Below are 18,948 nucleotides of genomic sequence, written 5' to 3'. Positions count from 1 at the left end.
CCCTGCTTTTTCATTATTTTTCTTCAAATTTTTCAGTGTCTAGGCTCTCACCAAAAGACCCCAAGTTTCGAACTGTTTTGTCTGCACACTGTGGTCTGCACATCCCTGTCACTTCCAAAGTTAAGTGCCCCCCCCCTCCCCCCGGTGCCCATCATGCTCCAAATCATCAATGTCCAATAGCTTCCAATAAGTGCTTAACATAATGTTAGCAGAGTATGATTAAAATTATGTAACACAATTTTGTGGGCACAGCATTTATTATAGGAAGGGCACTAATATAATATTAACTAGAAACCACAGTTGTGTTTGACCAAACACGAATATCTATGCCCGTGACCACACCTAATAATCCCCTTCCCCTATTCACAAACGAGAACTTGGTGAGCACCATGTGAAACCCCTTGTTTTAAACTTTCATTTGATATACATGTAGGCCTAATGCTCATAACACTAGACTGGCCCACACTCTCTCTAATACCCTACCAAGCCTTCACTCTCATTTATACCCAACCAGACCATCACTCTCTCTAAAACACCACCAGACTGGACTACACTCTCTCTGATACCCCACCAGACCCTCACTCTCTCTTATACTCCACCAGAAACTCACTCGTTCTAAAACACCACCAGGTTGACCCATACTCTCTCTAATACCCCACCAAGCCTTCACTCTCTCTTATACTCCACTATACACTCACTCTCTCTAAAACACCACCAGACTGGCCCACACTCTCTCTTATACCCTACCAAGCCTTCACTCTCTCTTATACCCCATCAGACCATCAATCTCTCTAAAACACCACCAGACTGGACCACACTCTCTCTAATACCCCACCAGACCATGACGCTATCTTATACTCCACCAGACACTCACTCGCTCTAAAGCACCACCAGACTGGCCCACACTCTCTCCAATATCCCACCAGACCCTCACTCTCTCTTATACTCCACCGGACCATCACTCTCTCTATGTTAGCAGAGTATGATTAAAATTATGTAACACAATTTTGTGGGTACTTACGGCATTTATTATAGGAAGGGCACTAATATAATATTAATACAGAACGGCAAACACAGCTGGGCGCATGTACACGAACTGCACTTTGCGTATTGCGTGATTTGACACACACTTGTTGGGACAGAATAATTCTTGCCTATTACAAGCAGATCATACAGTTGTTTGGCTTTTGGTTACTTCGCATATATCTATTCACATATGCGTTCAAAATATTAGTCGAAAGCGTAAGCGATGTTCATAACAGAGTACGTACATGGTGTGCAGGACAGTCATAACACATCAAAGGACCAACCTGAGTCACATTCGATGGAGTGGCTCGCATAGGCAACATGCAATTTTCTTTGTATTGCCTCTTCTGTTTGGGCCAAAATTATGACAGATCTGAGAGTGAAAACTAACATTTTGTGGAAAAAAATTACATTTCTTATGGAAATGTTACAATATGGAACCGGTCCTTTGTATTAAAGTGAGCATGTTTGAGAGTCTAGCGAATATTACCTTGTCATTTACATGACTGTGACCTCATCTATCACAGTGACAGATTTTACTTCTCTCGCCACCCTCTGTAGTACGTGGCTGGACAATTGATTTCTGTTGCAAGTTCTGTGCCTCAATGGTCAAAATACCACACAATGAATGATACATACGGTGATACCCAATTCATAATGAATGACCATTGTAGCAATTATATGAATAGAAGCTGTACTCAAATTTGACATGATATATTTTTGAAAAAAGTGTCTTAATTACAAAATGAATCACTTGACTTTGAAAAAGGTACAATTTATAAATTGTAATTTTTCATATCCTTAATGTGTGGGTGTGTGTGTGTGTGTGGTGGCGGGGGGGGGGTCAATAACCCAAAGATAATAAGCAAAAAAAATAGACCCAAATGAATAGAAACACACACACTCCTACCATCCTGCACAGGAAATTGAGGACCTTGCGAATTGCTATCAAAACGAGGACGTCCGAAACGACATGTTACGGACATTCTGCAGACCTCTGGGAACCAAGAGTGGTACTCGTTCATAGGTAGGTCCACAGATTAAATGTGAAAAGTTGCGTACAGCACACCGACGCACACACCCCACTCTCAGCATACATACAACATCAGTTTTAAAACAGGATCCACGGAGGAATTCTGGGGCCTAAGAGTATGTATTTTACACAGGGGCCCAAAGTCAACAAATTCCTTTTTGGTGACTGACTGGCCCTTTCTTCATACATTTTACAATATATTTTTAAAACTAAAGAAAAAGCACAGTGATTTTTAGTGCGAGGCACAACGCCTAGACGCTGATTCACAAGCCTCGGCACACTTTACAGTTTTAGTAAATTCTTAAAGCCAGGGCTGGCTCTCTGCCACCCTGCACCCCCTCCCTGGGGCTCTCTGCCACCCTGCACCCCCTCCCCCCCTCAGACATGCATTCAACATACAAACACCTGCTATAGAATATTAGGAGCAACACCCAGGAGCAACACATTAAATACATATATCCATTCTCTCCATTCACTATACATTGTAGATCTCTGTTCAAATAGTACAGTGGACAGTGTTAAAAATAGCCTAATTGATGTTGATTTTACCGTGTTGTTTGTCTGTTTTGTTGATCTGATGAACCAAATGACAGCCAAGACAGGACATGTCATTCAGCCTAATGGTAAGTTTGTCATGCATAACATAGCTGCATGCACACACCTGTATGTTAACTGACAATTTACTGACGACAAAAATGTTCATTGTCAGGTAAGCCCATGCAATGAATCTTGGATGAATCAAAGACAAAAAAAACTTCATCAAGTATATAAATTTCCTCCAGTCAAAAATGAATTTCCAGCGAAATCAATGCAATATTACTATAAAGGATCAAAAATCTGAGAACAAAATCACAGGGATGAAAACCAAGAGTCAAACTTGGAAACAATCCTAGCTTTGAATAAATGAAATGTCTGTTCATTATTGTCAGGTTTATCTAAAAAAATCATGAATGTTTTTTACTACAGTGCATCTCATCTCAACTTCAAGTTCAAGTGTGTATTTTGGTGCAGCAGTTTAGAATTGTGAGCGCTAACCTAATTCTATAGCCGTGGGGTGTATACACACATAGAAAGGCGGATTGTCCACAAACTGGCGAAGGGGAGATACATCCACAACTCCTCGTAAATGCACTGATGGCACTCTCAACTTGATAAGACTCGAACGAGCCACATTATAGTGCAAAAGCACATATCTAGTCATTTTTACCAAAAGAATGCCTAAAGTATCGGTCTACAACAAGAAGCAAGTTTCCAAATACCAGGTTTGATTTTGAAAATTTAGCTTCAACATAATCGATAAATTAGTTGATGTCCTGACACAAGCTAAAGCAATTTATAGAAAAACATAAATATTGGAATTTCCTTATTACATAATAATTAATATTAGTAACAATTGTCAAGGAGGTTTTCTGCCCGGTATTTTCTGATCATTTTTAAGGCCAAATAATTAATTCAAATGAAAGAAACCACTTAGCCATTAACTCAGTGGAGCTTTTATATGGAGATATTAGTGAATAAAACTTTACTGTAATTAAAGCACATCTTTCGCATGGTATTTTAGCATACCAGGCATTGGGCATTACAATCACGCAAAAAGTAGAAATTCAATAAAAATTGTAGAGATCAGATCGCTGTTGAGTAAATCATACATTATATGGCTTTAAACGTAAGAATATCAATTGTATAATTGGTAAAGAAAGAAACTGTCATTCTCTGTCATTCATGGGAAAAGTGCACTTTCAAAATAAGTATAGTTATCACAAAGGTCAAAATCCTATGATAGTAATTACATTACATAAAACAGTGATTCTTTCATGAAATTTTAATACAAAAAAAACTTCAGCTTCAAATAATGGGCAATAAACCTTAAGTTTACCCCATTATGTTTCTCCAAGGTATACAAAAAAGTACATGATGTAGGGTCATCAAATTTGGCAAAAGGGTATTTTCAAAAAGTGACAATGACATCAAAGATTTATGATTCAAAGAAATTTGAAATGACTTTAAATTGATCAAAATTCCATCAAGCAACTATCTCTTCAACAGAGACTCATTCAAGCATCAATTATACGCAAGATTCCCATTGTTATCAACTACCACTGTAAGTCTGTGAAAGAGTTCACCTGTGATCAATAGCTAATTAGCTAAACAATTGGTTGTTTATCATTTCTTCAAATCAATGAGTTTAATAATAGTTCTTTGGGATTAGTTCCGCCAGTATTATTTTTTAACCGTCACGATCACAGTTGAATTGTTATGCTATCGCTGCCGCCATTCATACCTAACACTCGCTTTACTTATTTTGTATACACTTGACCTTCAGATTTTATGCCAAATAGATCTATGGTACAAGCGGAACTAATTGTGCATATATGATACTCTCACTTACAACTCAAGACTATGCTAGGATCCACAACATGCTCGTCTATCATCAGGGCACAGTTCTTTAACCCCAATACATTTGTACATTCATTGATGACCTTTGAAAATTTGGGTACAAGAACTCATACTTTGCAACTTGAGGTCCAATTTTATACTACAAGTGTTTAATTGAGGTTATTGAACTATGCCATTGAGATGAGGCCATTGTGGTCCATAGTGCTAGCTTGGAATTACTATGCATGAACCAAAACAAAGTTGTATTGTTCAAATTAGTCATGGACATTCTCCGACTGAAAATAGGTAGAAAATGAATTACAATAACAAATTAAGTTATTGTTAAATAGAATTTTAACAAAAATTAAATATCAAAATTTTGACTAGTACTGTACTTATTATCCCTCGATGGCCTAAACATTTTGCATGCTGTGCAGGGATGTGTAAAAGTAGCTATATAACGCTTTCCTTCACCTTGAGTTTGAGGTGCGAAAAGGAGCGTAATTCACTGATCAGTCATTAGCGCAATCCATCTTGAAATGTCGGGGGGGGGCATTCGCCTGAATTGTCAAAAAGTGGCTGAAAAGAACAAAAAATTGGTCATTTTGACAAAGGGGGGACACACCCACATCCCTATGAACCCCAGAATTTACCCTGCCATGTCTCCAAACTGAGGTTTCCCCCTCCCTATCAAAACTGTAGAGAAAAAAACCCTGTAACCACCCCTCAAATTATCCCTATAGAGAGCCTTCACACTGAAACTGATATCATGGGATACCATGCTCACCTTCAAGAGGAAACCAAATCTTAGTGTCATCAAAGGGTTTTATTTCAGATTTGGTTTATGCCAACAACATGTAATTGAACCATGCATGCAGTAGCTTGGTGAGCTCTGTGGCCTGGTGACAATGTCCTGATTGCAAGGTGTACTATATGAGATACAGGGTGCTTGATTCGTATCTATTGTAACATGATTTCCTGGTTTGGCTTAGAAGCAATTATTGGTTGTGTGTAGGGCAGCCCTCGAATTAACCCACGGCACCCATGGCATTTTGCTGTGGGTGCCCATCCCCACTGCCGCGTGATGCCCTCAAAATATGTCCTACCCAAGGCAGTCACTTGCCGTGCCCTCTAATGAAGTTGACGTCAGTGCCCCAGCCCTGCCCCTTCATTATAAAATCATCTATCTATGTTTGTGTGTGTTTTCTTGATTTCTTCACTTTTGAGAAATTGCCTTTCTCAACTTTTCAACAGTTGCCATGATGCCCTCTTGAAATATTACAAACTGCCGTGCTGCCTTGCCTTTTCAGTGAAAATCCAAGGCAATTATCAACTTGTCCTAAAAACGTTGCCGTGCCCCTTCAGATCCTTAATTCGAGAGCTGGTGTAGGGGTTTGGGTGGCAATGACCAAGATTGGGGGACACAGGACCTGATTGGAAGGAGGCAAAAGCATTTTTTCGACAATATTCTTATGTGATTGTCAAAATTTTCAAATCGATTGGGGGGCACAACCCCCATTGCCCCTATGATGCTACGCCACTGGGTGAGTATATCAGTTAAACATCAGACATCCTCGTTTTGATAGCTATTCCGAAGGTTTGTGATTGCAGGCGCAGGATGGTAAGGGTGTGTGTGTTTGTAAACGCCATCAATCGAGAACATACACATTAGAAATCTCTGTGTATAAACAGATGTGGAAACCATGGGGGCTTGAGCAACTTCAGTCCAGGGTCTTGTTGAATCCCTCCCTCCTCCCATCAACCTTTCACACACTGTGTGAGATTGAAAGGCTACTTCGTCCACTGCACATGGACCAGATGCACTTGTCCACTGCATATATGGACCAGAGGAGCATGGTGCACTTCATCCACTGCACATGGACCAGAGGTGGACGATGTCAGCCTATAAATACATTTTAAAAATACATGGTATCATTCATAGCTTTGTCCACCCTGTATAAGACATGTCTTGATGTAGCAAGGTCTGTAATGTAGAGTAAGCCCAGAGAGTAAGTCCCATCATGAGATGAGCGACCTAATGAGTTTGAGGACAGATGCGTCATTACGGTATAATAAAGGTTGTATGTGATCTGCTATATACAGTCACCATGCAAATGGGTTGCACCATAGAGGAAAAGGAGTACCCTGCTCGAAATAACTGGTACCATGGACTGAAAAGAGATAGGTCTTGGGTCTTGGATTGATTCGCATTGCTCATCATACCAACCGGGCATACCAAGTGTATCCTAACTAGTAAAACTACCCTGATGAGACTGTCAGACAACTCTAAATGATGCCCAATATTTTGCCAAAATGGATCATCGATATACCTAAAGTCCAAATTTTCAGTCAAATTTTACACAAATTGTCTGAGTCAGTTTTACAACCTTTTTCCCAAATTTTAGAGAAAATTTCAAACTTTTTAGCTACAGTGAGGCAAAATAAAGCTATTTTCTAAAAAATATTGAAAAAATAAACCATCCTTATACCAAAATTGGCCTAGAAAAAAAATGAGAGCCATGTTTGTGGCACATCCCCGTATGGTCATTTGTACCATACTGAGTATCCCCTGTCTGATCAAGATGCATAACAATAGATCACTGTTAATGTTATCCCATAGACCATCATGCTTGCTTCATAAAACCTTATTCTGTGAAACTATATTAAAAGTGGGAAAATGACTATCCATAGCATTGACAGCTCGCATTTATATGTGGTTTCCGAATTCGACATTTTCAATATAGCATGAGAATAGAATACTGTTCACACTTTTAACCAACTTTCATGCCATTGCTAAATCACATTTTTGTCTGTATCAGGGTTGCTTCCAATACTATAATTTGATGAATTTTTGATTTGGGCATTTTGGTTTAGAAAATAATTGATGCTCCACACGCTAATTTCCCAAAGTAGACTAGAATATGTTGCTTTTTCTGTGTACATGTCTGTAATATACACCACCGATAATGTAATGGCGTTCAAAGAAAGTTAGGTCAATGTCCAGCAGGCAGCATTCATTCCCCGCATTCATTAAGAACATCCCACCTTTCTAAACTGGCCTCATCAATGTTAAGCCATGCTAAAAAATGCACGGTGTCACCACAGTGCCGAGACCATGATTCTTCACCCATGTCCGTGGAGACGCTTTTATAACGGTCTGCACGCCAATCTAATCACACCGCTGCACTCAGGAGGTGTCAGTACATGATGCAAGAGAAGAGATCTGCCACGGAGATATAGCTAGTGTGGTACGCAAATCGGGCTGTTCAATTTGATATCCATACACCCCCTGTGGAAGACATGACCTTAGTCTGCCACACAGGGAGTGTGAATTTCAAATGGGGTTACCTGAATGGGTGCTTCATTTGAAATCTGCACCCCCTTTGTGGGAGATTAAGGTCATGTCTTCCATAAGGGGAGTATGGATTTTAAATGGAATTGCCCAAAATACGAAGAAGAAGACTTGATGCATGCATGTGATAATGATGGTTCTGAAGATTTTGGCCACACAAAATAGAACTTTTTTTGCCAATTCAAGTTTTGAAAGTGTCACAATTATGTATCTGTATGTTTGGAATTAGTGCTTTGAGCGAACGCTTGCTATTTGAAGCTGCAGCCAATGAAAGGCGCACTAACGTCATTGACTCGTCATGGTGAAAAAAAGTGTAATTCTATATTTTCATGAGTAGACAACCATGAAAAACAAAAGAAGTTCAACAACAAACTCATTAAAACTATTTTTAGTAAACAAATTTAAACAAAAAATCCAAAGTGGGGGCAAAATCAAATGAGATTTTGGCACTCATTCGCACAACAAGCCTTGCAACATCACATGAACTTGATGTGACCTTCATAACTCTGTTCTTTTCACGCTTAAATGGAGGTGTCCATCTATTCTATAGAACATGATAGGACATAATATTTTCAAATTTCGGTTACAGGTCGATAGTCCCAAGGATCATTAGACCATAAACCCAATAACTGATAAAGCCTAACCCTTATCCTAAGTTTAACTTCAACATAACCCCCGGGGGGCCACTTACATTACGTGATGGACACCATGCTCATGTATGGACTCTCGAAATGCACCCTAAACGAGTATTACTCAGCGCATGCAAAACATACCCTAAACAAGTATTTTGCCATTTTTTTAACACTAAGAAAGTAAAAATTCATGTTCAGGTTCTTGTTTAATATAAGTAGTTTGATGTTCCTTAATGTTTTACCCTACGATTTGTTCTGATAGAAGCCAAACATAGCCTATTTCACTCTTTTTACAATCGCAAATTTCCAATTTGCGAGTGTTCTGTTTTTGGTCAGTTCTTCTTTAAGTTAGGCGTGCAGCCTAACTTATTTTTTTCTTGCTGTTTCTTTCTTTCTTTCTTTCTCACAATTTACTACTTGTGCTACATCCGTGATCGGATTTCGACCAAATGCATACCCAAGCCGTATTGGGTAGGTGGCTACAAAAGTCTTAAAATGTTTTAATATCGGAGGTGATCCAGGGGTCACAGGGTCCTAAATGGTCAGTTTTGCCTCATATGTGCCGCACTTCCCATTATAATTAGGGGCAAAACATGGAGACATCTAGTCTAGTGTTTTGATAAACAAGAGATAACCACAGGCAATGGTTCTGCTGTCTGTGCTTCAAAACGTGTAAATTTTCGCCTCAATTGGTCTAGTGCTAGGTGGTGAATGCCGTGCATTCTCTAAATTCAGTAAATTTCCATCGTCAACCGTGTGGAAAATGTCATACGGCCGGGCGGTTTCACAAGTTGCCGGCTCTATCATACCAGTCGCCGCCTGGCTATTGCAGCTGCAATCCATACATCAAAACATGTAAATTTTGGCTATTCCAACTGCAATCCATACACCCTTCATGCAAGACATGACGGAATCGTCCCACACAGGGAGTGAATATTACAAACGGAGTCACCCATTGAGGTAGGCCCATTCGAAATTCACACGCCCTGTGTGGGAGATTAAGATAATGTCTTCCGGAGAGGTTGTATGAATTTCAACTGGAACAGCCCAGTTGGGGTGTGTGAAACCGCAAGTGGGCGATTCACACGAAACAAACTGAGGTATGTTCAGATGCCAATTTTGTTACATATCTTGAGTGTAACTTGTGATGTGATGCCTGTATGCTAGATATAAACAGCTACAACAGTATTATGCATTGCTTGAGATAGTCATGTCTTTAAATAGGTGTGATTGCAGTTGTTTGTACATGTACATGTAGAGATGGCAATGGTATTAGAAGCTATTACATGTGGTTGTGAAATAGGCTATTGTGGGAAATGACTTCATTCAATCAGATTTGATCTGAATATTGTGAGGTTAGTGATGCAGTGGTATTAGTACTATAAAAGCTTTTGTGCTGCACTGGTACTGCACACACGCATTTTTCTTCTTTCTTGAAGAAATGTATCGAACTGGTTGGGGTGGGTGTGTGTGTGTGTGGGGGGTGATATCTTGGCTAAAACTGCATCATGCCTTCCCATGATGCATTTATGAAAATCAATAATCCCACTTTATGCAATAATGGTAAATAATGGGGGGTAAGTAAAATGTTGAAATATGACCGCATTAAACTGCAAAGGTCATGTGAGGTCAAAGGTCAGGTCAAATTACAAGTTGTCTGATTGGGCTGTAACTGGGAAAATGATCCCTGACACTTGGGGAGTATAAAACCACAAAGGTCAAGTGAGGTCAAAGGTCAGGTCAAATTTGAAGTTGCTCCAATTAGGCTGTAAGTCAGGGAAAATGATCCCCGACACTTTAGGAGTATAAAACCACAAAGGTCATGTGAGGTCAAAGGTCAGGTCAAATTTAAAGTTGCTCCAATTGAGCTGTAAGTCGGGGAAAACGATCCCTGACACTTGGGGAGTATAAAACCACAAAGGTCATGTGAGGTCAAAGGTCAGGTCAAATTTGAAGTTGCTCCAATTAGGCTGTAAGTCGGGGAAAATGATCCCTGACACTTGGGGAGTATAAAACCACAAAGGTCATGTGAGGTCAAAGGTCAGGTCAAATTTGAAGTTGCTCCAATTGGGCTGTAAGTCGGGGAAATGATCCCTGACACTTGGGGAGTATAAAACCACAACGGTCATGTGAGGTCAAAGGTCAGGGCAAATTTGAAGTTGCTCCAATTGGGCTGTAAGTGGGGGGAAATGGTCCCTGGGAAGTATTAAACCGCAAAGGTCATTCGAGGTCAAAGGTCAGGTCAAATTTAAAGTTGCTGATTGGGCTGCAATTGGGAAAATGATCCCTGACACTTGAGGAGTATGAAACCGCAAAGGTCATGTGAGGTCAAAGGTCAGGTCAAATTTGAAGTTGGTCCGATTGGGCTGTAAGTCGGGGCAAATGATCCCTGACACTTGGGAAGTATTAAACCGCAAAGGTCATCCGAGGTCAAAGGTCAGGTAAAATTTAAAGTTGCTCTGATTGGGCTGCAATTGGGAAAATAATCCCTGACACTTGAGAAGTATGAAACTGGAAAGGTCATCCAAGTTCAAAGGTCAGGTCAAATTTAAAGTTGCTCCGATCAGGCTGCAACTTACGGCAAATGATCCCTAACACTTGGGGAGTGTAAAACCGAAAAGGTCATCCGAGGTCAAATTTAACGTTGCTCAGAATATGAAACCGAAAAGGTCAACCAAGACAAAGGTCGGGTCAAATTTAACGTTGCACAGTATTGCTGTGTGATGTCATCACAGTCATACGCCTATCTTACCTCGTGCCCTTGCAAAGGGCACAGTTGCTCTAGTTCTTTCTTTCTTTCTTTCTTTCTTTCTTCTGTCAAACTTTTAACGAGCCATCGTAGCCATATGCTTTAGGCCAATGTGACCATATTTGGTCACAAGGACCATTGGGTGGGGGCACAAATGTTACATGACCAACTTGAGGTCAAAGGTCATCCAAAGGTCATTATGGCCAAAATGGGATTTTCACTAAAAATGCTTCTTCTTCCATAGATTACATAATACAATGTCGCCACTTGCATACCTGCATCGCTTTTAGCCAGTGTCTAAAAGTTGTACAAAGAATTGGGGTCAAAGGTCATTAAGGGGGTAAAATCTTACAATTGCATTATATCAACATCCGTAAGGGGTATGGGGCTCAAACTCGGTGACAACAAATCTCATGATCAGGGGAACATTTTACAGGGGTCAGGTCAAAGGTCATGCAGAGGTCAAATTTAAGAAATGCATTTTCTGTACATCTGTAAGGGGTACGGGGCTCAAACTCGGTGACAACAAACTTAATGACCAGGGAATATTTTAGAACACTTTGCAGGGGTCAGGTCAAAGGTTATCTGGAGTCAAATCTTATAATTTCCTTTTCTGGACATCCATAACGGTATAGGGCTCAAACTCAGTGACAACAAATCTCATGACCAGGGGAACATTTTGCAGGGTCAGGTCAAAGGTCATGCAGAGGTCAAATTTTAGAAATGCATTTTTTTTTTTTTTGTTAGGGGTACGAGGCTCAAACTTGGTGACAACAAACTTAATGACCAGGGGAATATGTTGGAACACTTTGCAGGGTCAGGTCAAATGTTATCTGGGGTCAAATCTTATACTGTAATTTCATTTTCTGTAAGGGGTATGGGGGGCGCAATTTCGTGACAACAAACCTCGTGACCAGGGGAAACAAAGTCAAAGGTCAGGTCAAACGGTCATTAAAGGGTTACATGCCTTGCGATTGTCTGCGCTCTTTGAGCGCAAATTATCTCTAGTTTATTTTGCCATTAAACTTTGGTACCCTAAAAAGGCCTAAGCAAGTATTTTGCTTGGAAAAGTATACCCTTTTTCCTGATTTTTGGCGTTTTTGACACCCTAAACAGGTACAGCGCTGTACAAAATGACGTAACTTATAAAATGGCATTTTGAGTAACAGGATTTTTTTTAAATCTTTGAGGGACAATGAGGGTTTAGAACTAGAAAGCAAGGCTCCATGAGGATTCTTCCGTGTTGAAGGTGTATGTGGATGTGCCACGGTTTTGGGGTACCTATCCTACTCATGAGTTTCAACCCTACAGTGGGTAACAAGTTACAACCATGCTAGATTCTGTAATTTTTAGCACCAGAAAGCCTTAACCCTAACCCAACTAGGACTCGCTAAAGCTCACTATTAAAACCACTCTGCGTGCATGCATTCCACGGGACTGGATGACGCAATCAGACCAAGTCATATATACCCAGGGAATCATTGGCCGGGCCAACATCACCTGTGTAGCTACATGCTGGGGATCTTCTGCGTGGCATGCGAGGAGTCCGAGGTTCGAATCCCGGGGTGCCAAGTGACTTTCTTCTTCATCTTCTCTCCTTTTTCGCTCCTTCTTTCCCTTCCGATAGCACAAAAACCACGGGTAGGGTTAGGGTTAAGCTATATGCACGTTTTTCCTATATGCCTCCTTAACCCTAACCCAACTAGGACTCACTAAAGCTCACTATTAAAACCACTCTGCGTGCATGCATTCCACGAGACTTGATGACGCAATCAGACCAAGTCATATATACCCAGGGAATCGCTGGCGGGCCAACGCCACCTGTGTAGCTACATGCTGGGGATCTTCTGCGAATCTGCGTGGCATGGAAGGGGTCCGAGGTTCGAATCCCGGGGGTGCCAAGTGTCTTTTCTCCTCATCTTCCCTCCTTTTTCGTTCCTTCTTTCCCTTCCGATAGCACAAAAACCACGGGTAGGGTTAGGGTTAATTGGACATGAGATAAGGACATGGAGGGGTTCTTCCATGTTGAAAGTGTATGTGGGTGTGCCACAGTTTTGGGGCACCTTTCCAACGATTTTGGTATATCGATGGGTGACAGGTTTTCAGTGAAGACCAATGCACCAATTGGGTGCATTTGGGCATACCTACTTTTCGCTGTTTTTACAACCAATCGGAATCAATTTTACCCAAAAAGTGCCCAAATTTGTTGAAATTGGGTGTCTTTAAGGGTACTTTTAGAAAGTCAGTATCAGAAAGTCTGTCAGTGTGTGGCACATCTCTGTACAAATATTTTGAAGACCCCCCCCATAAGCCTTTCTGGTTCTAATACACTGAAAACTGCCTCTATATGAAATGCAGCCAAACCTGCCATATGCAAGTATGTGTTTAGGGCTTTATGGTTCTGAGAATAAGATAAGATTATTATTTTGGTACCAAAATCTCAAAATCACCTAAATGTGAGACTGAGAATTAAGGCTTTTCAGGTTTTCAACCCTAAATTTATTGTTTTTTACCAAAAACGAATCAAAGTCTCTCTGTGATTGTATTTAATAGTTTTGAGTGTGTTGCATTTTCCCAGACAACTTACATTGAATCTACTTGTCAATATTCCTATCCACATAAAAAATCAGCAAAATGGGACATGCCCTTTCATCCTCTAATTCCCCGATTACACAATTCATTTTCAAACCACGATAATTATTATAATTTCTATTATACACTTTGCATCCGGAGTACTTAGCCTCATGTTCGAACCACATAGATGTATGAGGGACATATACAGATCAGTGAACTTCACCTTGGATTTTGAGATTGTCATTATTAACCATGGCAGTAATATCCAAAGTGACAGCTTCTCTCTATGATTGATTGATGTCAAACGACTGGCGCCAAGCTTTCAGGTGTAGCTAACTGCCCAGGAAGAAAAAAAAGCTGGTAATTTTATTTTTCGCATAATGCTTTCCACAATGGACCACAGGAGAGCTCAACAATAAATAATGATCATGATCTATTCATCTAACAACCGGTCCCACGGCTGTTTCTGTTGAAACCCATACACCCCCTATGAAAGACGCAACCTTTATCTTCCACACAGGGAGTGTAGATTTCAAATGGAATCACCCATTCAGGTAACCCCATTAGAAATTCACACTCTCTGTGTGGAAGATTAAAGGTCATGTTTTCCATAGGTGTAAGGATTTCAACTAGAATAGCCCATTCTCCTGTAAACTGTCTGAGCCTCAATACAAAAAGTACACAATTTATTTGAGTAAAGAATGCTTTCTGTTTTATGTAAAATCTGTCAAATCCTTTCAGGTTGCCTAACTATTAACTATCAGTTAAAATATGACAAATGAAACTATAATGTTGATCCATCTCCAATAGATTGCATATTGCACCTGAGTGTGATACATAAAATAGTACAACCAATTTTATATACAAATCTGTACAAAATAACACAAAGGGGTCAATATTGTTTCACCTGATATTCCATGGGAACAATTATTAATGTAACTTGTAAGGTAAAAAGCATGCATGGTGTAGGCCTATGTTTGTTGTAGAAAGTGGGGAGATGAATTTGAGGAAGTTGTTATTCAAGCCTTCACCTAATCCGGCACTCAACACAAATGATCATGCTCCCGGTTCCGGAAAGACCCCTGTTTTTTTTACCAAACAGCTCTAAAAGACCCCCTGAATTTGACCAAAATAGAGCACTGAAAGACCCTTGATTTCAGCTCTTAAAAGACCCCTAAATTGCTCATTCCTCACATTACAGTTTTTTTAGGTGATTTTCAACAAAGCTTTTTGATTTTGACCGTTCGCAGCTCTAAAAGACCACCATTTTTTCCTGTTCGCAGCTCCAAAAGATCCCCCCTTTCACCAGTCCGCCATTAGCTCCCAAAGACACACAACCTCAAAATTCTGTGGGAGCACACAAACCAAAAATGTATGATGTGCCTCCCCCTAGACTACCCCGTAGTCCACTTGCCCATTGTGCATACTCTGGATATTGTATTTAAGCTTAAAACTCTGATTTAATTAATGTGTGCACAATTGATAGATTTTCACATCTGATCAGTCACCCTACTCCCTCTGTTTGTTAGCTTCCCAAGTGGACTACTGACATTGCCTTGCGGTTAAGATTTTTAACACGGGACTCTATGGAGAGTTAGGCCAATTTCTGGCCTAACTAAAATTGGCAATGATGTAATGCATCTTTAAATGGATCTGCCTTGTGATTGGTCGCCCATACCTCGCTATGGTTTAAATCGTCTGGGCCCGCGCCATTGCCATTAACTACACCGTAAACAACTGTCTGTGGTATTTGCGGCGCTTTTGTGTTAACACGAAAGTTAATAGAATTATAGCAGTGGTGAAACCAGCCTTTTACTGTGTTCATCATAGACCCATTTCCAGGGTCTATGGTTTGTTACTCAGTACAAATAACCATAGGATGTGAGCTGCAAACATGTGTCATATTTAAATGACCCCTTTATCAGTGGCGTAGTTAAGGGTCAAGGGGGCACGTGCCCTGGGCGCCATCTTAGGGGGATGGTGGCACTGAATCGCCGCTGGTAAAAAATTTATTAGGCAACCCAATTTGAAATTTAGCTTCTTCCCTTTTGTCTGTTTTCATAAAAATGAACCAAATTTGGTCATATCATAGACTCTGAAGACAGGAGTCAATATTGCTACTGGTATATATTTTGTGCATTTGAAATTTGTTTGATCTCTAACCCCCTCCCCCTACTTTTAAGATTGTTTGGGTCAACAACTAACAATTTTAGTCGGCAAAATATAATTGTACAAGTTTTAGGACATTCTGTATCCTTGCCCTGGACAACCCCTAGCTAATAGCTCTAGGCCCCTATACATCACCCATTTTCTATGCCATTTTTGTATCTGGATAGGTCATTAATACTAATTATTTCAAAATGATTTCTATTTTTTCGGAAAATAGTCCAATGTTGAAAAATAGTCAAATTTACCAAAAATATTATTGGCGGGTCCAAATTTTTGGGAAAAACATATTAAATATTGAAGGTGGGATTGAAGGGTTCACTTTCAAATCCTTTAATAGTGGCACATCCCTACCAAGAGTATCCCCCCGGCAGTGAATACTCAGAGGCAGTATGTCTCAATTTTGGCCCAGTGAAAATTATTTTTGGCCCACACAAATTTGCAATGATGTATTTATACAATTAGTCAATTTGGGGAATTACTGAGCCAAAATTGGACCAATTTGGGAAGAAAAGGTTTAATTTGGCGCACCCAATTTCCAGAGAGAGTAAACACTGCCCCCGGTCAGAAAATACCTAAAAATCATCCAAATTCATGACATATTGTCTAATTCTTATTTTAGTGGTACATCCTAATTCCTAACCTATACCCAAATCTCAGAAATGAGATTGAAATCTGCAAAATCTGAAAATACCTAAAAAATATTAAATCCAAATTCACAACAAATCCCTATCAAACCCTACCATCAGTAAAATAATCAAAAGTAAAATCACATACACCCTATAAAAGTATTAAAACAGGAACATTTATAGCAGACTGATCAACCTTGGCCCATAACCTTGTTATAGCAGTCCTTGCGATAGAAAGTGGTTCTGATGTCATAACAAATCCATGCATACTCCCATCACTCCAGACGCCAGGCGTTTACCGTGAAAGGCTTTCCCCAGTCCCAACCACCGAGGTCTGTTCACAATCGCATTGACCCTCTTTGATCGTGCCGCCTGATAGCGGCGGCTCTAACACACTTCAGTAGGCGGCTCCCCTTTCAATGTTTACTTGCAGTAAGCACTTCAAGGGGTCTCGTAAGACTTGGTACTAATTAAATTATAGCCGCTATGTTCCGGTAGGAATCTTAGTACACATTTAAACTGTGTTTTAAAGCATGATATTTATCAGATGTATACGGGAGAGATAGTCTAATGGATATAAAAATAAGGTGATGTACTTCCCCTTGAATCCGCGTGAACTTTGCCGAGATGCATTTTATTTCCCCCATTCTCGCGATGTTGCGCCTCAGCACATCGCACGAAATAGTAATGATTTCATAATACGGTAAATAGCGTAAACAAGGTGATGGTATCGAGAGGTTCACAGATGAATTTTGATTCGACTTTAATTTCCTCGTAGGCGCCTGATTTTGTTCTAGCTTTGGTGATTTATTAAGCAACTCTCACACTTGACCCAAACAAGGGTGTTGACCGAGAAACGTCAATCATGAAGGCTTCAATCGCAACGAAATATGTCAGTTCTGTAATGTCACACATCAAAGGCAAACCGTACTGTGGAGCCAATATAGTCCCGACAATCACACACACACTGGTTACATGCGAGATGTTTCCCTGCTCACTGCAAAATGTTGATGGTTGCACCAAAGAAAACTACGGATATATTAGGTAAATTTGCACAAGAAACTTACCTTTTAGTCTTTTTGGAGCTTGCTGCTTTCGTCTAGGCATCCTTCAGCATCGCGGCATCCGTGTTGTGGGATGGAGAGGGGTTGATTCGGGCCGGTGCATAGGAACACACCACAATGTACATGTGTGTACAGCTGTGCTGGATAACAACAACATGGCGATGCGATAAGTGCTAAGCATTATGGGAAATTGATTGCTTTCATCTTCTCCGATTCCCGATATTTTGTCAGGGCGGGTGAATTGAATTGGAAATTGTAGAGAAGCCAACTAAAAACAACATCCAGGGACGTTGACCAGCGCCATCCCATAAGTAGATGGAGGGATGATGTTATGATATTGCATCAAAACGATATCGCTGAATATTAAAACACAAAACAGGCCTATAATAAAATTTATTTAGCACTGATAAATTAGCTTTTTCTTTTCTATAGCGATTCACGGGAATTAAAAAAATTAATTTGGCCAAGAAAAAAAGTTTTGTTTTAGAATTTAGTTGATGGCAGGAAAGGCAAAAAAAAACACCCAACAAAACAAAAAAAAAGGGCTAAAACACAATAAAAAATCCCGCGTTTGACTAAAATACCCTTTTACTAAAAAAATATGAAAATAAAAATAATAAGTAAGGCCAAGTAAAATGTAAAAAAACATGTTTCACGTCCGGGTTTTTGAAAAAAGGAGGAAGAGGGGGCTTTTTATTTTCTATTTTTTATTGCAAATAGAGCTATTTTGGCGTATACAATAGTGCCTGGAAAAAGGAAGAGACCTATTTTTATTTTTTGTTCTGAGAGGTAGCCCTCTAATTATCACAAAACCTTCCAAAAGTGTTTCTTATATATTAGCATGGTTATAGAAAACATCTCTACTTCCTAGACATATTTTTTGAAAAGTTATAACTTATAACAGAATTTCAAAAAATAAAAAAATAATTGAAGAAACCTCAAAAAAGGAAGCGGGAGGGGACGTGAAACATGTGTATTTTTTATTTGGCCTAAATAAATAATAAATAAATAAATAAAGTAAAACACTTGCCAACCCCCTGGAAAGTTCAAGCATAGTGCCTAGGCCTACTAACTAAGCCAATACATAGTCCGAAGGGTCATTTATTGTCCGAAAACCCCGGTCTTCTCATCTTCTCTGGAAAACCCAATCCTTACCCAAAATCTCTCCCTAACCTACTAATGTGACCCTAACTCGAACCCACACCTGTACCTTAACCATGCCCTAATTCTATGCCCTAAACCATAACTTTGACCCTAACAGTTCCTAACGACCCCCCCCAACGAACTTTTTAGGCACTGTCCGTGACGCAAACGCTAAGGAGTATACTAGCGGTTACCGCACCATAG

At 40.0% G+C, this 18,948-nt stretch overlaps 1 protein-coding gene across 1 annotated transcript in view; it reads right to left on the bottom strand.

Annotated features, from left to right (window-relative positions):
* Window positions 1-17,750, bottom strand: part of LOC140136266 (uncharacterized) — a 97,466-nt gene extending 79,716 nt beyond the window's left edge. The window contains 1 exon segment of the mRNA XM_072157989.1: window positions 17,605-17,750. The gene's annotated coding sequence lies outside the window, so the exon portion shown is untranslated.
* Between the last annotated feature and the right edge of the window lie 1,198 nt (window positions 17,751-18,948).

This window comes from Amphiura filiformis, chromosome 16 (assembly GCF_039555335.1).
Source record: "Amphiura filiformis chromosome 16, Afil_fr2py, whole genome shotgun sequence".
Taxonomy (NCBI): Eukaryota; Metazoa; Echinodermata; class Ophiuroidea; order Amphilepidida; family Amphiuridae; genus Amphiura; species Amphiura filiformis.
Note: the sequence above shows the minus strand (reverse complement) of the source record. Positions and strands in the feature narration are given on the sequence as shown.